This window comes from Lepidochelys kempii, chromosome 3 (assembly GCF_965140285.1).
Source record: "Lepidochelys kempii isolate rLepKem1 chromosome 3, rLepKem1.hap1, whole genome shotgun sequence".
Classification (NCBI taxonomy): domain Eukaryota; kingdom Metazoa; phylum Chordata; order Testudines; family Cheloniidae; genus Lepidochelys; species Lepidochelys kempii.
In genome coordinates this window covers 35,709,839-35,736,556 of record NC_136382.1, presented here as the reverse complement: position 1 = coordinate 35,736,556, position 26,718 = coordinate 35,709,839, and the positions used below count along the sequence as shown (strand labels likewise).

Genomic DNA, 26,718 nt, shown 5'->3' with positions numbered 1-26,718 from the left:
CCTCCCAGGTAGGAGGATACGGCTCTGGGGCTGGCAGAGAGCAGCAACCACAGAGTACTGGGCCCAGAAGCCCAGGCTGGAGTGGGTCAGTCTGGGCTGCTGTGGGGAGCCCCGGACCCTCCACCTGCCCTGGGTGGCACAAACCAGTGGGCAGGGACCTGGGCCAGGACCAGCTCTCCGGCCCCCTGCCTGGACTTACTTCTGCACTGCTGCTGGCGGCAGCGCTGTTTTAAGAGCTGGGCGGCTGGAGAGCGGCGGCTGCTGGCCGGGAGCTCAGATCAGAAAGCAGCAGTGGAGAAGTAACATTTGACCTTTGTGCTAGGAGAGGTGGATACAGAGGGGCTAAGGCAAATTTGGGGGTGGCTATAGCCCCCCACAAGCGCTGCCCCTAATGATGGCCACTATCTTAGCCTACACTGTATGGATTGAACCAGGGCCAAAAGGATAAGGCTCTGTTGCTTCAGCTAAAGATCCAGGCTCCACAGCAGGGGGCTGTATCAGTTATCTCCGGCAGAACAGTCACGGAGACGGACCTGTAATATATGTGCTAAACCACTGGGTTACAATAGTACAGTGTTCCATGTATGCAAGAGGATGAATAAACTGTGGGTGAGGGGAAAATGTTTTCTGGATATAAATCTAGGCATACACAGTTACCAGATTTACAGGGGGTTTATCCCATTTTAAGCAATAAACATCTCAAAGGTTATTTACCAAGTGCTTAACGTTGGTAAATCCCTTATTCCATTTTATTTCTTAACTTTCATTATTTTGCTTTCCTGTGCTTATAGCATTTAGTTATTTTATTCTGCATTCTGTAATAAAATTTCAAAATCCCATTTTGCTATAGCATCGAGTGCCAAGCACTTTTCTGCTCAGTACAAGCTCTCTTTTTGTAAAAATCATGTCCTTCGCCACCTGGCAGCCTGTTCCTAATTCATGCGCATTTGATTACAGCTGGTAGAAAAAGCAGAGTTTTCCAAGGACACTGTGCAGACTTGCCCAGTGGAAATTATAACCTCTATAAATTGTTTAATGACCAAATGTTGTTTTCTCAGGCCTATTTCATCAGACCGCAGCTCTGGTGGAAGTACTGGACCTGCTGAGATGCCAGGATGACATGTCTAACCGGAATCACACTGAAGGTAACTAAACAGCTCTGATTTAGGATAGCTATTTCCATAAGTTTTTATTCCATTCCATAGTCAAATCTAAGGACATATTTATATTTGTTTTTGAAAAATCAAAGATCAATTGCTTTTAAATTCTCAAAGAATTGATTATTTAAATTCTTCTAAAAAGTATTATTTGTAGTATAGTAACATCCAGAGTCACCCACCTCCATCAGGATGGATGGCCCATTGTTCTAGGTGCTGGACAAACAATGCGTAAAAGAACAACCTCTGTCCCAAAGAATGTACAATCTGAATTAAATAATATGTACAATCTAAGTCAAAACACCATGATATTTTTAAGTAGATGATCATTAAAATGAGATATACTATTTTAGGGACAGATTGTCATATCCTTGCTTAAATGGAATAATACTTTACTTCATAAGAATTCATATACTCTTTCTATCAGTAGATCTTAAAGCATATTACAAAGAAGACCAGCTGGGGAAACTACATCACAGGAAGTCAAACTGACTTACCCAAGTGGCTAATGGCAGAACCAGGAATAGAAGACAGGTCTTCTGAGTCCCACTCCATTACACCTTCCACTAGACTACACTGCCTCCTCTTAGTCCCGTTGGTTTTAGTCCTAGTGCTCAAGAAGTAAGGTACTATTAATATAAATAAGGCTAGCACAGTATGGCTCACAGGGAGAAACTAATAGCATCAGTAAACTTTGATGCCAATAATATTCTTTAACTTGCACTTTTCTATCTTATGCCAGTTCATATTTTAAATTGTTTTGCCTAATTATCTGGTTATTATTTCATATGTTAGAAAATATATTTTGAGATGAAAGACTCAAGAAATACAAGTGTCTCACATAGGGCAGGTCTGCACTACGTGGAAAAGTCGATCTAAGCTACGCAATTTGAGTTACGTTAGTAGCATAACTCAAGTCGACGTAGCTTAGATCTACTTACCGCGGGGTCCACACCTTGCTGGGTCGACAGGAGAAATGTTCCCGTCGACTCCCCTTACTCTTCTTGTTCCGGTGGAGTACCGGAGTCAAGAGGAAAGCGATAGGCAGTTGATTTAGTAGGTCTTCACTATACCCGCTAAATCAACCCCCACTGGATCGATTGCTGCAGCGTCAATCCCACCGGTAGTGGAGACAAGCCCTCAGTAAAGTGATTGTAGCATATAAAGTCCTACAAATCAATAAGGTCAAATTTTCAAAGGTCTGTCTATTTGCGGCATTTACCACATTAGACATGCAAGTCACTGTCATACATGGTTTCTGTGCATCATTAATTGCATATACACACAATAGAATTTATACATACAAAACTGATTTGTGTTAGATTTGGAAAAGCAAATTTGCTTGATCCATGGGAATGCTAGTATGCAGAAAAATAGTGCACAAAAAGTGCACACAAAAATGATTATGAACTCAAAGAAAGAGGCCACATTTGAAAATGTGGCACACAGCGACGTTTTTAGATTTGCATGAGTCAGAAAATGGAATAGAAAAAATAAAATAAAATTTAACGATTAAAGAGCAAAATCCACTTCAGTGGACAGCTCTATTTCAGGTTTCAGAGTAGCAGCCGTGTTAGTCTGTAATCGTAAAAAGAAAAGGAGTACTTGTGGCAGCTTAGAGACTAACAAATTTATTTGAGCATAAGCTTTCGTGAGCTACAGCTCACTTCATCGGATGCATTCAGTGGAAAATACAGTGGGGATATTTATATACACAGAGAACATGAAACAATGGGTGTTACAATACACACTGTAAGGAGAGTGATCACTTAAGATGAGCTAATATGAGCAGGAGAGCGGGGGGTGGGGGAGAGGAATAAAACCTTTTGTACTGATAATCAAGGTGGGCCATTTCCAGCAGTTGACAAGAACGTCTGAGGAACAGTGGGGGGTGGGGGAGAATAAACATGGGGAAATAGTTTACTTTGTGTAATGACCCATCCACTCCCTGTCTCGATTCAAGCCTAAGTTAATTGTATCTGCTATGGGTACCCACATGGTCCCACACTATGCCAACATTTTTATGGCTGACTTAGAACAACACTTCCTCTGCTCTCATCCCCTAATGCCCCTACTCTACTTGCGCTACATTGATGACATCTTCATCATCTGGACCCATGGAAAAGAAGCCCTTGAGGAATTCCACCATGATTTCAACAATTTCCATCCCACCATCAACCTCAGCCTGGACCAGTCCACACAAGAGATCCACTTCCTGGACACTATGGTGCTAATAAGCGATGGTCACATAAACACCACCCTATACCGGAAACCTACTGACCGCTATTCCTACCTACATGCCTCCAGCTTTCACCCAGATCACACCACACGATCCATTGTCTACAGCCAAGCTCTATGATACAACCGCATTTGCTCCAACCCCTCAGACAGAGACAAACACCTACAAGATCCCTATCAAGCATTCTTACAACTACAATACCCACCTGCTGAAGTGAAGAAACAGATTGACAGAGCCAGAAGAGTACCCAGAAGTCACCTACTACAGGACAGGCCCAACAAAGAAAGTAACAGAATGCCACTAGCCATCACCTTCAGCCCCCAACTAAAACCTCTCCAACGCATCCTCAAGGATCTACAGCCTATCCTGAAGGACGATCCATCACTCTCACAGATCTTGGGAGACAGGCCAGTCCTTGCTTACAGACAGCCCCCCAACCTGAAGCAAATACTCACCAGCAACCACACACCACACAACAAAAACACTAACCCAGGAACCTATCCTTGCAACAAAGCCCGTTGCCAACTGTGTCCACATATCTATTCAGGGGACACCATCATAGGGCCTAATCACATCAGCCACACTATCGGAGGCTCGTTCACCTGCACATCCACCAATGTGATATATGCCATCATGTGCCAGCAATTCCCCTCTTCTATGTACATTGGTCAAACTGGACAGTCTCTACGTAAAAGAATAAATGGACACAAATCAGATGTCAAGAATTATAACATTCAAAAACCAGTCGGAGAACACTTCAATCTGTCTGGTCACTCGATTACAGACCTAAAAGTCGCAATATTACAACAAAAAGACTTCAAAAACAGACTCAAACGAGAGACTGCTGAATTGGAATTAATTTGCAAACTGGATACAATTAACTTAGGCTTGAATAGAGACTGGGAGTGGATGTGTCATTACACAAAGTAAACTATTTCCCCATGTTTATCCCCCCCCATTCCCCACTGTTCCTCAGACGTTCTTGTCAACTGCTGGAAATGGCCAACCTTGATTATCACAACAAAAGGTTTTCTCCCCCCTCCCCCGCCCGCTCTCCTGCTGGTATTAGCTCATCTTAACTGATCGCTCTCCTTACAGTGTGTATGGTAACACCCATTGTTTCATGTTCTCTGTGTATATAAAATCTGCCCACTGTATTTTCCACTGAATGCATCCGATGAAGTGAGCTGTAGCTCACGAAAGCTTATGCTCAAATAAATTTGTTAGTCTCTAAGGTGCCACAAGTACTCCAGCTCTATTTCAGTTACTTTTATGTATGCTAGAGGACGACAGTAACTATTTTTAAAATTTTAAACTAGTCAGAATGGAAATCTGCAGGGAGATGCCTTTGCAAAATGGACCTAACCATTTGTTATTGTATATTCAGTTTGAAGTTTGAGGGTGAGCGTAGAGAAATGCAACCTTTTCTCTTTGTAATGCATTGTTCTGATGCTTTCCTCACACTTGAGAGTAACCTAAAAATACATTAAACCACTGTGCCTGCCTGTATGCTTCAATATAATGAACACACAACCTCAAATTAGCAAGCTGTAACCACTCCAGGTAATATTTCAAATGGAAATGTGGATACCTTTTCAGTCAGGTGTGTCACTCTTCTACCGTTAAGTTTGAAAAGGCAAGTTGCATGAATGTGTTGCATTAGTAAAATAACATTCCAAAGGTGCAAATGAATAAGCAAACAAAGCAATTTTCCTGCATGCTGTACCTTTTTCATGGCCTTTTAAAAATGGTCCACTGTTTATTGTTACATTTTAGATACAATAGGCTTGATTCTCCTCTCTCTCACCTGGATGCAAATCAAAAGTAATTCAGCTGAAGTCAATAAGGTTACACTGGTGTAAAGCTAGTAAATGTGAAAAGAGAATTAAGTTAATTATATCTACTTCTATTCTACACTGGTTTTACACCATTATAACTCCACTAACTTCACTGGAGTTACTGTTAATTTACACCTGTGTGAGTGGAGAAGCAGGCCCTTTGTTTTTATTTCCAGAAGCTAAGACACTTTAGGCCATGAGCATTGCTCTGACATATGCCCCACATATCTCATGTTCACACATAATTTACACAAGGAAGTTGCAATCAAAGTTACTTGAATTAATTGAACCTAATTCTGCCCTTCCTCTGATTATAGAGGAGTTTACATGGATGTTAGGAAGAAGATAATTTAGGCCAGCATTTTACCAACCACAAAACTCTCTCGTGTTCATTATGCAAAAAACCTTAAAGGCGGTAAAAGCTAAAAATAAACAAAAAAAATGGCTAAAACCCCAAAAATGTGTCTAAAAGTGTGAGTTATGTTTTATTTTGTTCCTGCAACATAAACCAGCTTTGCCTGAGTAAGGACAGCAGGATTAGGCCATGTTTTGGTGGGGCTGAAAGGTCAAATTCTGCCACTAGATTTGAGTGTGAGGATCCCTTTTGCTTCACTGAAAGCAGTACATGTTTATTGAAGCATTAAATTTGTCTTAACAGCAACTCTGACTAGAATCCATTTGAACCTGTCAGCATCGTTAGAGAATTGCTCACTCTTCCTTTTACAGCCTCCGGCATGTTTATAATGTGCAAAATAAGGATTATTTTACATTACAAACATGGGTCCAGGATCTCAGTTGCAATAGTCAATGCTTGATTCAATTGCCATTGGAGTTAATGGTGCTATGCTGATTTACGGATCTGGCCCATGGATTTTTGTCTTTACTGAAGTAACTTTTAATGCATGTCCCACGTGCTATGATCAGTGTTAACATTAGAGATGGGCCCAATACACAAAATTTAGATTTGGATCCAGAACTGGATTTCCACCCTTACCCAATGCTTGGGGTTGTGCTGAGGCAGAGCTTTAATTCTCTTCTATGTGCAGATCCATAGTGGTGAACTTTGTCGGTGAAAAGGTGAGAAGTCAAACAGTACTCATTTGAGGTTTTTTTTTTAAAAGGGGGCAATTTACTTTACAATCCATGCTTTTATATTTAAAAAGGAGTATCAGGGATCACCTAACACTATCTTAATTACACAGTTAGCACTTATACAGGAGTATGTAGAGAAAGTGCCTCATTTGAAACATGTTTTTCCACAGAGTGTGTTTTCAATACGTGAGTGCAGAAGATATGTCTTGTCTCATAACTGAAGCTCAGTCTTCTATTATGCACCCTTATATTATGGAATAATTAGTAGAGCTTTTCTCTAGTTCAGCTAAGATTTGGTCATGAGGTTAGAACCTTTGTACATTTGATTATTGCTACTCTGTACTTGTGGACACTCTGTAATTAAGCTGTTACATTAAATATTGTACGTTGTACTCAGTCCAGATAGATGATAAACAGCCACAGCTGCTAATAAAGTTATAGGACCAGAGCCTCAGCTGGTGTAAATTGGCCTAGTTCCACTGAAATCAATGGAGCAAGGCCAATTTATACCAGTTTAGCTCTGGCTTATCTTTGTAACCACATTCATTTGGAATGTCCTGAAGCAGAAAGTTACATACAACCATGCTGAGCTAAGTAGTGGTTAAACTTGTACATATATTTGGGGAAAAAATGTCTTTCATATGATGGATGAGGTTCAGACAACATGGGTTTAACTTCTGGCTCTGACACAAACATCCTGTGTTTCCTTGGATAAATACCTTAATTGCTCTGGCCCAGATCCTCAAAGGTATTTAAGCACTTAAATACCAGGCTGTAGGGTATGGTGGGTCTTCCAATCTTTGCAGTTGAAGATATTCCACTTTATATAAATAATCATTAGAACAAAGACTCAGATTTCCCAGGTGAGTTCCTTAACAACTAGGCAATAGACTCATTTTCACTCTTGCACAATGAATATGTAATTAGTAATACAAAGTGGGACAGCTACAACACAAGAAATTGAGAGCAATCCATCCTAGAATACCCTATAGCCTGCATTCAAGTCCCTGTTCTATACCAGGTAGAACAGAGATTCAAACCCAGGTCTCCCACATCCCAGATAAGTGCCCTGACCATTAAGTATAAGGGGAAGGCTGGGGGTGGTCCATTTTTGACCGGGTGTTCGGTTGAAAACTGGACACCTGGCAACCCTTGGGGCACTACTACCACCTTCTTGTTGAGAGGCCTGGGGCTTAAGCCCTGTCCCCCTCCTTGGTATTTCCTACAGTCTCGTTAGTGTAGGCAGCTCCCTGCTCAGCTTGCTGGTTTCTGAGAATCCTTTTCTCTCTCCTTTGGGAGATTTGGCACTTAACCCAGGGCTGAGAATTCCATTAGGTGCGTAAAAGTTAGGTATTGCAACACTGAGCTCTGCAACACCCTTAAGTTCCTTTGTGGGTCTAGCCCAGAGATCCTGTGCATTTTTTCTTAGGTACATACTAAAAATCAGATCTGGAGTATGTACTTCTATGTGAAGGAATAAAAACCATCTGATAGACCATGTCAGATAAGGTGAATATGTGGTTTTGCACCTGTGTGTCAAAATCATCGACATGGATGCTTACATCTTCTAAGATAGTGAGTTTAGGGGTCTGTTTGGTGGTTGGTAGATCAGCAGTATCTAACTTGACAATTTATATAGACATACTCAAATCTGCCATTTCCTCCCCATTGAACAACATTGAGTTCCAGGGTGGTGGGAGGGAACCTCTCCCTACCTACAGCTCAGGTGAAATGTTAAGATTACGGAATGGTGGCCATATAACAAAAGGTTATTCCAGTCCACACACTGTCACATTTGATGAACTAGTCTTGTTTAAAAGAATGGACATTTTAATTATTGGGCTTTATGAAAAAATGACAAATATTAGTATATATTTGGCATAGATCCAGCTGTAGTTGTGAGTGTTACGCAATGAAACAAGAGGATAGTTGCTGATCAGAGATCGTAAGATGTGGTTGTATTGGTGTCTCCTACACATCTCACAGAAAGAATTAGGAGGACTTCAAAAGGAGTATTTGCAACAGATGTTCTTCAGACACATTCAGGCAGAACTTATTTAAGTTCCATACATAGAAGAAAGGTGACAGTCTAGAAAATATTATTCTGTGTGGTCAAGTATCTCTAACATGGTAAGATGGATGATGGGAAAACTATTTATTAAGACAAGAAAGTGAGTTACAATAATTGAGCAGTAAAGGCAGTACAAAACTGAAAACTGAAGAGCACTTGTCCATCTTGCCTGTAGGCCAGAAGTTGATGATAACATTTCCAAATTACTTAATATTGCCAGGAAACACTGAAAAACACTTCAAATTGTTGTGGATTTTTCCCCCTTCTGTTTCTATTTTGCTAACACTGGAAATGTTTTATATGAAAATGACACTTCTAATGAGAAAAGATTAACTTTTCTGGTTAAGGTAGGACTAATTAAACATACCTGTCTTATTAATGTTTGTAAAACACTTGGAGATCCTTAGATTGAATGTGCTGTTATGCAGGGCACTGTTATCATCCTTTTCCTCTTCCTGTCAGATAAACTTATAACCAGTTATTGTACTTTACTTGAATGAAACAATAACCACATAACCACAATAAATAACCATGAGGCATAATCCTCAAGAAAATAAATATAAAACCATTTGGTGAAATTGCACATTTTGGTATATTTACTGGTGACGACATTGTGGTAAGAAATTTACCTACATTTTGTGCCCAGGGTCTAAATTCTTGACCAAGGGAAATGGTGAGAGAAGGCACTGGGAGTCAGAAAGTCTGCATCAAGATTCCAGTTGGTGCAAGATCTGTGCAATCTTGCATCCCATAGCCTCACTGCCTCAGTGGTAGGTGGCACGGACCATGAAGCAGGCAATGATTAGGGTGGCTGGGGAATGAGTTACTTCAGTTCATCCCCTATGCAGCTTCTGCCGTGGAGAATTCTGGGTGGTGACAAAAAGTGACTTCATCTGGTGGAAACCTTGAAGTAGAACAGGTAGCTCCTGTCCTTTGCTGGATGAATCCAAATGTCTATCAAGCACAGTTATCAGACAGGTGAAGCAGGAGATAACAATTTCAGAAGGGTTAGGAATTTGGCCCGAGTTTTTTGCAAAACATGTTAGTTTTTTCCTTGTTTATGTGCTCTTATTGGTGAAAACACATTATCACCCCACTGAGATCCCATTACATGCCTCATTTTTGCTTGAAGATTATTTTTAATGGGTAATAAAACACAAAAGTTGTCTTTCATGTAAAGATAAATAAATTATATGTACACAATATGACATATGTAGGGAAGTGGTTTTTTTAAATTGGATTAGTCTAGGAAGTCCCAAACAAAGACCTAACTGCATCACTAAGACATGACTGCACTAATGTCAGGCATAAGCCCAATGACATGGGTATTTTGAAAATGTATTTGCCCTCAGCTACTTTCATTTTTAAAAGTATTAATATATTGTAGCACACAAAACATAGACCTCTGTCATACAGAGTCTTGTCAAGAAAATACTGGGCACATAGCCCACAGTATGAATTCCAGCAATTTGCATGAATTTGACACTTTTAAGCTTTTGATTATGCACATGTTCCCCTGTATCTTCTGTTAAACATTTAAAACTAACTTCCTACTGCCCTTCCTTCTGAGGTGTGTTGTAATTGGCTGAAATAAAATTATGATTTTAAAAACATACACAATTATAAAATATCACTTAGCCTGTGATCTATGCTGCCTACTGGCATTTTTAAATATTTATTTTTATTTGTGTGGCTTTTCTATAACACTAGCAATGTCTTTGGTTTTTCCTGTCTCTTCCAGAGTATTCTTTAATTCCTCTCAAATGATGTCAGTTTATGGGATTACTTTAATTCTCTTAGATGTCTTTCCAGAATTCATGAACTTATACCAGTGACCTCACTCCACATGAGTGGACACTTGGAATGTGCAAATGTGCAGTAAGCTTCCTGCCAGTTAGTACCAACCATTCCGAGATGCTTTCAGCAAAAACCCTGTTAACTGCTGAGTGTAAGGAAAGAAAATGATGTTGATGCCCAACTGCTTCTCTGAAGCCCTTGATGATTCTCAGCATCTGTTTTGCTTCTAGGGCCATTAAGTTATGCCTGACATTAGTGCAGTTACTCATTTTGGTTTCCAGGTTTAAAAATAGAAAATATTTTAAATCAAGGTACATATTCAAACTGTAATTTAAATGAACTGGAGAATGATTCTAACTGTGAGGTCCGGGGACTGTTACATTTTTAAGCAATACAGAGACCACAATTCTGTGTCAATACCTCCCTGCTGAACACTTCAAAGGAATTCTTCTTTCCAGCCAGAGAATTTATTCTAGAGGGGAGGAAGTTTCTTCCTTAGGTTCAAAGGGTCATTGTGAGAGAATTCATATAATTTGTAGGGACTGGTGACTTGAGTCAGAAATCTGCAAAACACCATGAATATCAGCCATATACAGTGAGGTGATTGTTTCTGGGTGTCAGTCAGAAAATATTCAGCATGTGGATATTTGGGAGTGTGCATACCAAAAGAGGGGTGGGATGAGAGAGAGACTTTCAAGTGTGATAAAAATATATCAGCCAATGAATGTCTGGATTTAAACTCCTGAGGCCAGATCCTAGACTGCTTCTAAGGTCCCCATGCACCACTAGGCGTAAAGGCACCTTAAATCTGCTGTCAAGGGGTAAGTGAGGATTTCCTGAACATGAGGGAATCCTGGGCTGGTGTAAAGCCATCCCGTCTGACTTGGGCCAACACTTCCATTCCCCACACCCAAAGCAGGGGGAATGTTGAGGCTATCAGGATGGGGAAGAGAGGACATTACAAGAGCTGGAAGACATGGGGCTGGAGCGCAAGGCATTCCACTAATCTGCCATCTGCAGAAGGGTCCGTAAGGAACTGTTCTAACTAGCAAAAGCTAGTGCAGCCCTCTGCCCATAGAAGTGTGTGCTGGGGCTGATGTGGCCCCCAGTCAACTAAAGATCAGGGAGGAACAAAAGTATTAGAACTGCCTTTGCTTCCCTCATCCTCAGCTATACCAAGCATGGGTTTGGCACACCTGAGGATTGTGCCCCCCCCAATCCCAGAGCCTATACTATAGATACAAAGGGACTGAATTAGCAATTCCTAACTTTTTAAGTTTTTATTTTACTGCTATAATAGTAATCTTTTGACATAGCAGCTTGTATGTAATATATGCATGAATTGTGCTACTTGCTACTAAATGCCTTTGAGGGGAAACTAGACAACAGTTTAGGGCAGGACGTAAAGCATAATACTACCAGGAATAAGGCCCTGCAGCTGCAGCTGCTCAGTCTCCTGATGGCCTAATGAGCACAGCTGAGCTGCCCAACAGACAGCCCCACCTGATTAGCCAGCAGGCCTGTTCTTAAGCCCAGCAGTAGCTCAATGCATATGCCTGTGGATTCTCTATTTCCTTTGCCCTTGCCCTTCTCCAGCCCAGCCCAGGCCCTACCCTGCCTTCCCTGACTCCAGGTAATCTGGTTCTGATTTTCAATTCTAGTTCTTGTTCTGCCTGGACTCTGGCATTTGGGCTCTGATGCTGACTCCTGCTCTCCTTGCTAGACCAAACTGCCCATATGCTGATCTCCTGACAAATAACACATCCAAGTGAAACTGCAGGGGTAATTTATGAGAGTAGCCTATGTTTACGCAAATTAGTATTTTCCCAGGTTATCTGGATTAACAACAACACCTGTATAATTATTCTCTTTTATAGTACTTCTGATCTATAGACCTTAAAGCACTTCCCAAAGGAAGGGAGCACTTTTATCCCGATTTTACAGATGAGGGAAATAGGTGATCTCTGGCAAGTCAGTCAAGCCAGGGGCAGAGCTGGGAATGGCTTGAATCCTTCCTGGAGGGCTGCACATGGTGTGTAGTGATGGGAAACTGCACCTCTACAACAAGACTCCCTCACTTGTACAGTCCCACAAGGATCAATTATCTCTCCAGTCCTACTCATTCAACAACATGCAGTCACTGGGTGAACTGGGCACACAACATGGACTACAATACCAGCAATATGTGACTGGCAGACAGCTCTACCTGTCCTTCACCATGTACAGCTATACCACCAAGATGGCACAGTGCTTAGATGAGAACAGCTCATAGATGAAGAACAGCTGTTGTAGCTGAACCTGAGTGGGATGGAGTTGATGCTGGTGAGCAGACAAAAGCATTTCTGAAGAGTTTGCAGCCCTGGTGCAGACTCCTTTGGTTGAAGGCGGACACCCATAATGCTTAATTCAGTCTATAATTTAGGAGTGCTCTTGGATTCTTCATTGATGCTAAGGTATAACAGAACAGCATCTGTGAGTAATGCTTTCTATTACAGCTGGTTGGCTAGGAGAGACTGTCCAATCTTGGCAGATGATGATCTGGCCTCAGTTATTCACATGTCAGGGTACATCTATACTTCACCTAAGAGGTGTAATTCCCAGCTCAGGTAGAGGTACACATGCTAACTCTACTCAAGCTAGCATGCCAAATATACTAGTGTGGATATGGTGAAACAGGCGATGAATCAGGCTAGGATCTCAGATAAGATTGTACTCGTGTGGCTAGCCTGAGCTGCCACATGTCCCTGTGTGGCCCCATGGCTAGGTTTAGCAAGCTAGCTTGAGCAGAACTAGAGTGTGTACATCTGTCTAAGGTGAGAATTATCCTTCCCAGCTGCAGTGTAGACATATCCCTAGTCACTTCTCAGCTGGACTACTGCAATGTGATATACATGGGCATGAAGCTGTCAGTACTTAGGAAACTCCAACTAGTAAAGAATGCTGCAGTGCATCTCTTCAGTAACACAGGCTACTGCAAACATATCAGACTTGCCCTCCCATCTCTGGCTTCCTATAGACTATTGAATTTTGGCTCTTATCTTCAAAGTGCTCCATTGACTGTGCCCACGATACCTAAGAAATGCACTAAAATTGCAGGTTGAAGACTGGTCAACCATTATGCTCCTCTGGCACAATAGAATGCTCTTCAATAGGGTAAAGCTTGTCTATGCAGGAGACCAGAGCTTTCGTGGGGATGGCTCTAAGACTGTGGAATCAACTCCCCTGGGAACTAATGACCATCACCTGTGTCACCGCCTTCTGCTCTAAGTGCACGTTTCTTTGACCTTGCCTTATCTAGTAGAAACGTATAACAGTGTGTCTAGATGTAAGCAAGCTTTGAATGAGCTCTGTCCTAACATCTAGTGACGAGCTGGAGGGAAAAGAGTTCAGGAGCAGACTGTATTTGCATGAACACCCCTACTCTGCCAAAGTCCTCAGCAGAGGGAACTCTTCTGCCAAAATGATGGATTTTGTCTGGTGTTGGGTTACAAATCACTCTAGTATTTGAGTACGGGGTAATGGAATATTATCCTAATCGTATGAGTAAAGGGAAGAAAAACTATACTTAGCCTGCTCTGATTGAGGAGAGCCACCCTAAGCTGAACCTCACTTGCTAAGGAAGGGGTAGGGAATGTCAAATCCTAATGAAAGAGAGTGAGGACTGCAGGCAGATGCTTGTGCCTGGTAGCGTGGGCTCTGCCTTAAGAGTTCTGGGCACTATTTGACCCTGCCCTATTCTACTGTTTAAAGAGAAAGATGATCAGACTCAATTGAGGGTCTTTATTTTGCTAAGTGATTGCTAGAGCTGCAGTCACTGATAACCCCAGGTCTAGCTGCTGAGCTTTAGACCTGGTGTGGGTGAGTGCTGCTGTGAAAGAGACTGCCCAGCCCACTGAGGCTCCCCCATACCTTCTGCAATCATTAAGAGCTGGTTTAAATGGTAGAACTTCAGAATGTGACATCAAAGTGATTGGTGGCATGGTTTGATGAAACATATGTGTGCACATTCTTGGGGTGGGAGGTGAACTTACGTGAATGCACCTCTGAACTCGGGGCCTGTGCTGACCAAGGACCGCAACTGTGCATGGGGTGCAGGGGAGGGAGAGGGCAATGGCAGGTTAAAAGAACATTTGTTAGACTTTCACATCTCAAGGTGAGAAACTGAGGCAAAGGACACTGCCCAATGTACCCAGGGGTGGGTGTTTGCTCATGGTCACATACTTTCATATTTTTCCAAATTAATGAGTCTTGAGGCAGTTCTGTGTTATATTATGAAGAAGAACCTCTAGATATTGAACCTGGCCCTCGGTGCTGCTGACTCCACCTGGCAGAAGGGTTACATATAATATACAAGTTCTACTTCTCTTTCTGTAAACAAAATTCTAAAACAAAACTCTTCATTATACACACTTCTCCCCCTCAGAAGTGGATGAGAGAAATCACATGAGATAGATATTAATCAAATTGCTTAATGCACTACTGGAAGGTACTCATATGCTATGGTGAAGAGCACAGTATAAGAACCTGTAGAGAACAGAAGAGAATCCAGGTCTCCCTAGTGCCAGGCAAGTGCTGTACTTACTAGGCCACATGCCTTCTGACTGCCTCATGAACAGTGCCATGGGTTGTTTAGTGACTGTGAGCAGTCAGGAGAATCATAGATTTAAATCTCATCCAACAAGACAGTACCTTTAGAAGAACAGTTCCCTCTAAAACTCTGCTGGGCCTTTGGCCTAGTACTGATTTGGAGAGAAGAGCACGGTCTATTGAATCACCAACAACCTTTTCCGTAATAGCCTGTGCTTTCGTCACACGTCTTTTAGCCAATCACTAAACAGACTCAACCTTACTAAAGGAACTTCCCTCCTTAGTACTTTCATCTTACTGAATTCAACACTCATCTGAAAGTTCAGATGAGAAATGCTTATTGCCACATATATGCAATACATGGTGTTTAAAAATAAAGATTAATTAAAATTACCATTTCTAGCCTATGTTTAGGCCACTGCAGTGTGAATGTTAAAAAGTTCTGTTTAAGAAGTTAAATATTAGCATTCTTCTGATTGTTAAACCAGTAATTCAGCAGAAAGGAAAAAAAAAAACACTTGCAATCTTTTATGTCAGGCTCCCACATTCTGGCTATCACAAATTAGTTTTAGAAAGATATCAGCTCAGAAATGATAGTTTTAATTGTTATTTTTAAATGCATTTCATTGACCATGTTGTGTAGTTGTAGCTGTGTCAGTCCCAGGGTATAATAGAGAGAACGTGGGGGAAGCTGATCCAGTAAAAGATATTACCTCACCTGGCTTGTCTCTTTCATTGAACATGCAAGACCCCCCTCCCCCCACCCCCAAAAAAAACAAAACAAAACCCAACCTCTTCTCATTATATGTACTTATTTGAGCTAAATTGGTGCCACTTTCCTACATCCTTTCTCCATACAACCAACGGTACTTAGCCAGAGTAGTTTCTTCATCTTCCATGCTTAAGGCCATGAGCTGGGGCCACAAGCTGCATGTCACTTTAATAATATTTGGGCTGTATTGTTACTGGAAGATTTGAAACTTATTATTTTATCCTATCTATTCACCAGGGATGCAAAATATGCTACTGGAGGATTTGAACCCAATTCTATCAGGTCAATGATATTACTTAAAACCACTGCTTTTAATTTAAACCCTCTATTCTGGTATTAAAGGTTATGGTCTACCCTATGGACTTTCCAGAGAAAAGCCATTGACCAGGGCCAATTAAATTTCCCCTTAAAGGACACAGATACAGCCCTCCTATCAAGAATAGGCAGCAAGCAGTAAATTCTTTGAAAACAAAAATAACTTTTATTGTAATCTTTCACTTCTGAATAAGAGGAGATAGAGGTAAAAATAAATAAAACAAACAGTAAAGGTTACAGATACAATATAAAGGAAGTGGCATGATAGATAAAAACACAACACAGCAATAAGTTACAATTAACTATCACATAACTATAACAATATAATCATTTACTTAACACTATACTTCGTAACAATGTATCAAGTCAAATACATAGAACAATATATTAGTTAACACTTAATACTAAATACTTAACCCTAAACATCCAATAAATGCTGATCAGGCAGTTATCAGATGGGTAGGGAGATCTCACTCAAACCACAGGCATCCAGCTTTATTTACGTTGGAACCCCCTATGCCTCGGGATGTTAAATAGAAAAGAATTAAAATGTAGAGGCTTTTATAAAATCTCTCTGACTCGTCCCTGGAACGGTCCTTCTGCTCTGTCAAGTCTTTTGGAGAGCGGTGTCTGTTGGTGGTCTGTGTGCTGCTGCCTGCTGGGTTGCTCACTGCTGCCTTCCCCTGAGGTAAGTGTCCTCTCAGGCAGGAGAGAGGGAAACCTGCTGGCCGCTGCTGCAAAAACCTCCTGCTGGCAGGGTGCCAGGAGCAATCGTTGCTAAGGCTGCTGTTTTAGTGGCTGGGCTTCCAAGCAGTTCTTCAGCTTTACAGGTGGCTTCTCTTGCACAGGTATCATCTCATAGATGTTCGGCAGTGTTCTGCTCTCTTGCTGATCACTATCTCTGCAGAGTTAGCTGCTGCCTTTATATATGATATATGATTTTTGCAGCTCATTACATAATTTATTATCATTTGACCAATCAGCATGCAAGGATTTGCATATGCTAATTTATATCGCACGTACCGACGTGACAGTCAACTCAGCCAATTAGCGTCCAGATATTAGCGTATGCTAATTACTGGATCACATATGCGAATGTGTACAGAAAGCTCCTCCCCTGTTCCTCCATTGTCTCATGGACTTCTATGGGCTTAATACATTTCTATGGGGTTTTTCAGATGACCTTTAGATGAACTCTAGCTATTTCCTGTCTGGAAGTCCCATTGGCTTCTATAGGCTACAATGTATTCCTATGGGATTTTGCTGAGTCATTCCCCACAGGAAACAATGTAATCCCTTGTCTAGATTGCATCATCCCTATTCATTTCTATGAGCTCCCATGTATTCCTATGGCCGCCATTACTGTATTTTCTAATTTAAACTAGTACTAATTTAATTAAAGCCCTATTCTTAAAACTAATTACTCTTCTAAAGATGTCAGAGGGTCCTGACACCATCACCACTCCTTTTATTAAAGCAAATTTTACAATTTTGGCAAATTTAAACCCCTTCTGAGGTTTTTCTGAAGATTCTCTCCATTCAGAGCCTGATAAGGTATTCTGGGCAACTGAGGAAAAATTCTCTCACCATAGTGTAATGCCTGGTAATAGCCTTCAAGAGGTGTGGTTATTTTTGTTTTGTTTTGTTTTTTTGTTTGTTTGTTTGTTTTGCTATACACATACCTCCCCCAAGGATTCAAGGACAAAAATGTAATTATGAGCGATATGGGAAATGACTGGTCTAAAGTCTGCAGTTTTCAAAGTTAGTGCTGTGCTACTAAACTAATAAAACAACTCAATTTATGCCAACAGAGACTTCTTTATACTGTATCTAGTCCAGATAGCCTTATCTATTACTGAGTAGAAAGAGACCATTTTTGTTGCTGTGTAGAACATTTTCAAAGGATTTTGAATTCTCATGATTTTCTGTATCCTTGTATTTTATAGTATTCCCCAGTTTAGAGAAAATATTTTGTGGTTTTACCAAACTATAAATGACTTAAAGTGAACAAAATAAAATTAATTTCACAATGGAATGCCTAACTATGTGGACCCAGTACCTTTTAGGATTCAGCTCCATGTGTTTTCTTGAGCAGGAAACTAGTTGCCAGGATTACTGGAATCTAGTCCTAATTCTGCTACTCTCTTGCTGTGTGAGATTTATATTCTCCTTAGTTCTCCATTATAGAATGGGCTAAATAATGCTTATCCATCATGGTGTGGGGACTTAAATAAATAATGCTTATATGGTGATACTTTGAATTGAAAAGGGCTGAATAATTGCAAAATAATATATAACTTGGGACAAAATGTTCTCTCTTCCCCCCCATCAAAAATATATAATCTTTAATACTTGTGGCACCTTAGAGACTAACCAATTTATTTGAGCATAAGCTTTCGTGCGCAACTCACCAGCAACCACATACCACACAACAGAACCACTAACCCAGGAACCTATCCTTGCAACAAAGCCCGTTGCCAACTGTGCCCACATATCTATTCAGGGGACACCAACACAGGGCCTAATAACATCAGCCACACTATCAGAGGCTCATTCACCTGCACATCCACCAATGTGATATATGCCATCATGTGCCAGCAATGCCCCTCTGCCATGTACATTGGTCAAACTGGACAGTCTCTACGTAAAAGAATAAATGGACACAAATCAGATGTCAAGAATTATAACATTCATAAACCAGTCGGAGAACACTTCAATCTCTCTGGTCACGCGATTACAGACATGAAAGTTGCGATATTACAACAAAAAAACTTCAAATCCAGATTCCAGCCAGAAACTGTTGAATTGGAATTCATTTGCAAATTGGATACAATTAACTTAGGCTTGAATAGAGACTGGGAGTGGCTAAGTCATTATGCAAGGTAACCTACCATCAGGAGAGGTATTTCCAGTAGGGATAAGGAGGTTTTAGTACCGTTATATAAGGCACTGGTGAGACCTCACCTGGAATACTGTGTGCAGTTCTGGTCTCCCATGTTTAAGAAGGATGAATTCAAACTGGAACAGGTACAGAGAAGGGCTACTAGGATGATCCGAGGAATGGAAAACTTGTCTTATGAAAGGAGACTCAGGGAGCTTGGCTTGTTTAGCCTAACTAAAAGAAGGTTGAGGGGAGATATGATTGCTCTCTATAAATATATCAGAGGGATAAATACCAGAGAGGGAGAGGAATTATTTAAACTCAGTACCAATGTGGACACAAGAACAAATGGATATAAACTGGCCACTAGGAAATGTAGATTAGAAATTAGACGAAGGTTTCTAACCATCAGAGGAGTGAAGTTTTGGAATAGCCTTCCGAGGGAAGTAGTGGGGGCAAAAGATCTATCTTGCTTTAAGATTAAACTCGATAAGTTTATGGAGGAGATGGTATGATGGGATAACATGGTTTTGGTAATTAAATATTCATGGTAAATAGGCCCAATGGCCTGTGATGGGTTTTTAGATGGGGTAAGATCCAAGTTACCCGGGAAAGAATTTTCTGTAGTATCTGGCTGATGAATCTTGCCCATATGCTCAGGGTTTAGCTGATCGCCATATTTGGGGTCGGGAAGGAATTTTCCTCCAGGGCAGATTGGAAGGCCCTGGAGGTTTTTCGCCTTCCTCTGTAGCATGGGGCATGGGTCACTTGCTGGAGGATTCTCTGCTCCTTGAGGTCTTCAAACTACAATTTGAGGACTTCAATAGCACAGATATAGGTGTGAGGTCTTTTTTAGGAGTGGTGGGTGAAGTTCTGTGGCCTGCATTGTGCAGGAGGTCAGACTAGATGATCATAATGGTCCCTTCTGACCTAAATATCTATGAATCTATGAATCTATTTCCCCTTGTTTTTTCCTACCCCCCCCCCCCCGATCCCCTCAGACGTTCTCGTTAAACCCTGGATTTGTGCTGGAAATGGCCCACCTTGATTATCATACACATTGTAAGGAGAGTGATCACTTTAGATAAGCTATTACCAGCAGGAGAGTGGGGTGGAGGGAGGTATTTTTTCATGCTTTGTGTGTATAAAAAGATCTTCTACACTTTGCACAGTATGCATCCGATGAAGTGAGCTGTAGCTCACGAAAGCTTATGCTCAAATAAATTGGTTAGTCTCTAACGTGCCACAAGTACTCCTTTTCTTTTTGTGAATACAGACTAACACGGCTGTTACTCTGAAACCAATCTTTAATACATGACTACTAGGTATGGGACTAAACAAAACTCCAGATCCAAACACATCTGAACTTTGGCTGAAATTCTGAACTTTGCAGCTAGCATCTGTTTTTATAATAGGACAATCTTAAACCATGGAGCAAAATGCCACCAGATTTTGGAGTAGCTTTAGCTGGATCTAGAATTTGTACGGATACTCTCTAACTACAGTTAAAATACAATATGTATCTATTTCTGTCCTTTTTCAAACATTCAATGTATATATTCATGGGTTTTCTAGGTGGAAAAAATCCAGTTACAGTTGAGTTATTTGTCTTGTTCTTATATTAAAGATGAAATAGTTAATTCTAGTACATTTGGGGTATTTTAGTCTCCCTCTCTTATATATAATGTGACTCATAAAAGAAACTAGGAACATTTTTCACTAATTCAACTAAATTCAGAATGATGAAAGCATCCAAATGTTAAAGATTTATAACACAAAATAGTGCAGTGGTAGCTTGAAATTAGAAAAGAGTGATGCAATCTAAGGGGATATGGCATTTTAAAGTAGCATTACTTCGAAAGCCATTGGCAGTTTAAAAAAAACCCAACACCACTACTGGACATGGTGGGAAGCCCAGGGAGTAATTGATTTCAAACAGGGTTACAAAAATATCTTTTTAAAGGGCATAATTAAAAAGACAGATTTATAGAGTATCTTCCAAATTACTATGTATTTTTTAAAAAAGTGAAGTACATAATTCCATATAGTGACATGGCTAAAAATTACAGCCCCATCACCTGTTTATATCTTTGATCAATAATTAAAGGGTTTTGTTTGATTTCATTCAATGGTAGTTTCTTTCTTAGTGGTTTACATCATTCAGGAAGATCAATGGTTTAATCATGTTATCATTCAGCCAGTTTGGGTTCAAATCCATTTGGTGGGATTTTTCACTGTTGAAAAGGGCATCTTTTCAGGTTAGGAGGATCTGAAGGGCTCAAGACTAAGGTCTAACAAAACCTCATGTATCCATTCAGTATTGATTTGCAGTCTGGAATGTAAAATCTGTAACATCCATTACAGATCACTCTGATTGCTAAGAGAATTTTATGAAGAACTTTCTGTTAGAGTATGTTAAAGTCATATTTAAACAGATAGGTTTCTCTTAGTTTGTATCTCACTTGGTCTGACAATCTCCTTTAGTAGTGGAAGAAAAGCCTCCCTCTCATGATATTCAAAAACTATACATTAAAGCCCCCATGGTACAATTTGTTCTGCCTGGGTGGACCCCTGCATCTTCGAGAGGCCCTATTAAATTTAATGGGGTGCACACAAGCATATAGGGGTCCACCTGAACAAATTACAGGATCTTTACACCTTTACACCTTTTTTGATCTTGCTGTGCCAAAATGTTTAATATTTCCTGTCTTAGCACAAATTAAAGTTTATTTGTATTTATGTAAAGATTTTAAAAGGAAACATAGAATACAAAATATGAAATGTTATGTTAATGCAATTCTCTGTCTTTTTTAAAATGCAACCCATAATTAATAAGACTGTTTGTTCGTTTCTGAAGTCCTCTTTGTCAAACTAGGAATCTTTGGGATAAATGCAACCAAAGGGAAGTGGCTGCAAATCTACTGATTTCATTGGGTCAGATCTTGCCTTTCTGTATGCATGCAAGTAGTTCCATTATCTTTAGTGGAGTTTGTCAGGCTGACTTCAGTAGTACTGCTCAGAATTAGTAAAACAAGCAGGATTTGACCCTGTTGTACCCTAGATAGCTGGAAACTCTTCATCTGAAGGTGTTGAAAACTTTACCTACTATAAAAAGAAAAGGGGTACTTGTGGCACCTTAGAGACTTACAAATTTATTTGAGCTCATATATTTGAGCATTTATACAGCTCACTTCATCGGATGCATTCAGGCTATAGTGAGATAGTGAACTGGAATCAGGTTATGCAGTTAGCATCTGATTCACAGTTTAGCAACACTTTTAAAGATTTTGAATCAAAGCCTGCTCATGTTTCAAGGTAACAGCAGTCTTTACATTGATTTAGTTCTGAGCAAGATTGGGAAAAGTTCTGTTAATTAGATCTCTCCTTCTCACACTGCATCTCTCATGTGCACAACCACACCTATGACTTCTTCCTGTTCATGCCTCCAGTAGGAGCATCCTTCTAGCCATTCACTGCATTTCTTGGTTTGCTTTCCACTAGTTTCCAGGTTTCTCCTGACTCCTCGTCATTCCAGTAACTCACAGCATGCTTCCTGAAAATTCACAACACTCACTTTCTTTCACTTGATCAATGGTGCCTTGTCCTCAACATATCACCTCTTCTATTCCACTGACTCTTATGACCTGATTTGGAGTCCACCATGACAATCCTTACCTTCCCACTTGAAATAATGTAGACCCTCCTACTTATACATTGTATTGTGGGGCACATCAGTGACCCACATTAAATTAACTCTTGAAATCAGTGAAGTTCTTAGGCCCCAGGAAAGAGGCCCATCATCAATTTTTAAATTTGGGGGGAGAGAAGGGAGGTATTTAGACATGCAAAAGATGGCCTGGGGAAATGAGTGCTTACTTATGGTATCAGCAGTCCTAAGTTCAAGCCCCAAGAAGCATTTACAGCACAAGTCAAAATGATCAAACATAAATTATGGACTTGATGCAGAAATTATTGTGAGGTTCCATGGCCGCCTTTGTGCAGGTGGTCAGAACAGATTATTGTAATGGTCCCTTCTAGCTGTAAAAATCTATGAATGCTTGAGTTGTGGATCCAGGACTAAGTTAAGGAGTTGTTGGTAGAGACTGAGAAAGGTGTAAAAGAATGAGAGGAGGTAGTCTCAAGAAGTTCAGTTATGGTTCAAACTTCAGACTGAATGTTTTGAGAGTCATCCATCCTAAATGTAAAATGAGTCATTTAAACTTTTTGACACATCCTTTTTGTAATGTTCTATTACCTCAACATTTGATATTTTTCAGTTTAAACAGAACTGTGGGTCCCTGCTACAACAGTAACATTAAGTAAATAAATTACAAATTGTTTCATCTATGTAAACTTTTAGGGGGGGAAAAACCTGTTTAATTTAGTTTCAATTCACCATGTAAATTGGCATCATTTGTGTAACTGGTGTGGTTGGTTCGCTAAAAATAAGTTTAGACAAACTAAAATAAATTGGGTAAACATATGCAAATACAGGTAGTGTCAGCAGAAAGTTATAAATACAGGTGGCAGGTGGTTGGTGGATTTGCCGTCAAAAGATAAAATCTGACTCAAGAAGTCCAAAACAAACTGAGGAAAACAGATACTAACTGCTCTAGTTTATATGGGAATAGTTCTTCTACAATATTTATCTAAGCTCTTCAGAGTTGTTCTTAAAGGATGGCAATTTCCTCTTTAAAAGAGTCCAAGCAATTACACTGGCTTTACAGACACCTCTTATCAAAATATTTCCCACAGGTATTTTATGTAGCTGTAGGTTTTTCAGACTGTGGCGCCTGCTTCTGAGCTTCCCTCTGACTCCCTTAGGCCACAAGCTCATGAATCATTACATTACCTGTCTTCTGAGTAAGGCAAGAGGGACTAAATCAGCAGTTGTGGGCTGACTCATTCTCTCCTTATTGCCTTACTAAAAATAGGCCCAGTGGTTTTGTTTACTCTCCTTGCTTCTCAGGTTTTCCCTATAATCCTGCAGACTGACTTTTCCTAGGGCAGGAAATTGAAAGAGGACAATATGTTAGCTTGTTTTGACTGAGAGAGAAAGGCATGAGAGACCAATATAGGAGGATGTAAGCAGCTATGTTCAGATAATGAGTAACAGGAAATTTGAACTGGTGAATAGTAGCCATGGTAGCTGTTATCAACAGGTGGCTGTTGAGTAAAGCTTCAGTGATCCAGACAGATCAACACACAAGAAACAACCGCGGTATCACTTTAAAAAAAATTGAAACCATGTAAGCATTTTCTCATACTTTTGGAATGAATGAAAATGTATGTCAGGAGCTGTAAATAAAAAGGCATAACTGTTTGCAACATCATTGCCTTTCATTTAGTACAACCTTGTTCGTTTTGGGTTTCTTAATATATTTTTAATCCCTCTTGCTTAGCACAATCACTAGTAAGGAAAGGAGTAACTGCAAAAACTCTAATGATTTAAGTCATTGCTGTAGGTCCCTACCTGGCCATGAGGGGACAAATGTGGGATTCTCATCTGTGCTGTCTGAATCAAATGAACCCATTTGAATGGATATGTTCTAGATTTGTGGGATCCTTTTAATTTGTTTGTATTATTTATAGCCAGATTTGCTTTCCCCTTAAAGCTACTTCAAATTCCCCCTTCCATCCTTCAGTTTTTAAAACTGTAGGCTGCTTCTTCCCATATAGTGTACAGAGAAGGGTTTCCAAACTAACAGGTGTATCCCCTGGTGCATCTGAGTAATCCTACTTTTTCAGCTTGTGAATCACAGGGCCACTTTCAGCTCACTTACCAGTGCCATTTTCAGAGTAACACAGATGATTTCAGAGGAGTTAGTCTGGAATGGCACTGGAATAGCTGAGGTAAGAATCTAGTATACTGACTTCACTGGGACTACTCACATGCTTGAAGTTAGTCAGGTATTTAAGCACCTTGCTGAATCAGAGCCTTAATTTCTGTCAAGATATAAATTTTATAATATTATAGAAGCCTTTGAAACAGGTTTTGAATATAAACACGTATTCCATTTCTCTTTCTACCCTCAAATTCATGATGAGTAATCATTTTGCTGGTGAGCATGTTGTCACCATCAATGAATGAATGAATAATAGTTCTGGGGTTATCATGCCCTCTGGTTAATCTAATGATTTTTCTGCAGTGGTTTTTTAAAAATGTCATGTAAGTGCTTTTTGTCATAATTAGGTTTTATTGTCCCCCTGGAGGAGGTTTCTGACTGTTTTTGTGGCGGTAAAGTTCTCTTTCATTTAGCTGACCTTTGAAACTTGGAGCTGGGCTGTGTTAAGATCTTACAGCAATCACTTGATAGCTTTCAGTACCATTGACACTACTTTATTTTTAGTTTGATTTTTCAGTCTGTGTTTCCCTTCAAAAGGAAGCATGACCCATGTATACTGGGCTTGCTTGTGAAACAGATTCTTCTGTGAGCCATAGCAATTTGTTTTCTAGAAATCATTTTTAGAAGAGCAAAAGGCCTTGAAGATTTTTGGGTGACCCTCAGCCACACTGGGATTTTTATCACACCTATCAGCTGATATTTATGCAATCACCAGTTCAGAGAAACCCACTAATTAGTGGATTATTTCTGGTTTTAAAGAAACCTTTCTAGCTATTTCCCCTCCCACCTCCCTTCCATTGCTTCTCTCTGCTTTTGCTCTGTCTTGACTATGCCTGATGTCATCAAAACCATCTGAGCATATTCATAATGAAATCTTTTTGAAACAATGACACTCTTGTTCTGTCCTCTTCAGTTCAGTTCCTGGCAAATTTTGATGACATAAGTCTAGGTTATTTCCTCTACTGATTTCTCTTTTTACAGAAAATTAAATCACTTTCTGACTTACTGTTTTTAATTATTAAAAACAAAGGCCAATTTGAAGCCACAGGCTGCTAGCACTTTTTACTCTGTAGTGAACTTTGTAAAATGAAAATAAGGTGACTTTGAAAGATTGTTTTGATTCTAAAAATATGGAAATGTTGATAGTAAAACAAGTTAGCATATTCAAACTATTCAGCACAACCTGTAATGGCCACTAGTGAAGAGTTACATCGGCCAGGGATTTGCTTACAATTTCTATGCATATAATTAGTGTGTAAGATAATATATACAAGTCTTCTGAACTCTGGAAGCCTATATTAGGATGACTTAATGTGGGGAAAGGTCTATTGACTTGTAAATATAATGGATGAGCTGCCCACCTTTGTATGCCCATAGGGACCCTGATTCTAATGTCACTCACACTGGTATTAATCAGAAATAACTTCCTTAAAATCAAAAGGAGTACTTGTGGAGCTCCATCAATGTAAAACTAGAGCAGTTGGCTCTACAACTCCCCTTCTGACCCTCATGCCCCTGCTGCAGTTTTAAAAGCAGAGGATGTTTCTGAAGTAATCCAAATGCATAGCAGCGAGAAGAGAATAGGTGAAACAACAGGGAGGTGAGGTCCCTGTTTCTCCTTCCTGCTCCAATTTTCAGAGTCCACAATGTCTCTCTCTACTCCCCAACTTTGAGCCTATGGTAAGGGAAGACCAGGTCAGCCCCAACACCAACCCTGAAAATGCTGCTACATATAGCAGCCTCAGCTAATGCAGCACTCCCTTCTCTCTCCATTGTTGAGCCACCAAAGAGCTGATGAGCTCATTCTCACTCAGCAGCTGAACTACAGAGGCTGACTCAGCCAGAAAGGGAAGCCAGAGGCAAGACTTCAACTTTGCTCTGGGAAATTGCACTCACAATAAGAATAGGAAGAAGAGTCCCCGTGCTAGATTCCCAGAGCACGTTGGAGGAAGCAGCTAGCCCCACTACTAATGTTGGGGGAGAGTACTGTAGTGCCAGGAGAGGGATAGACACTATCTGGGAGACTGGACCAAAACAGGGGTGAGGGTATGAGTGTATGTAGAGATTATGGGGAATGATCACCACTAAGTATGGGGGAAGGGATCAGAGCACAGTGGGGAGCA

The 26,718-nt window shown here is 40.3% G+C and overlaps 1 long non-coding RNA gene across 1 annotated transcript in view; it reads left to right on the top strand.

Moving 5' to 3' along the window:
* The first annotated feature begins 1,717 nt into the window (after positions 1 to 1,717).
* LOC140908143 (uncharacterized) overlaps positions 1,718 to 26,718 on the top strand; it is a 116,507-nt gene continuing 91,506 nt past the window's right edge. The window contains exon 1 of the long non-coding RNA XR_012157776.1: positions 1,718 to 1,783. This is a non-coding gene — a long non-coding RNA (uncharacterized LOC140908143). The remainder of the gene's footprint in view (positions 1,784 to 26,718) is intronic.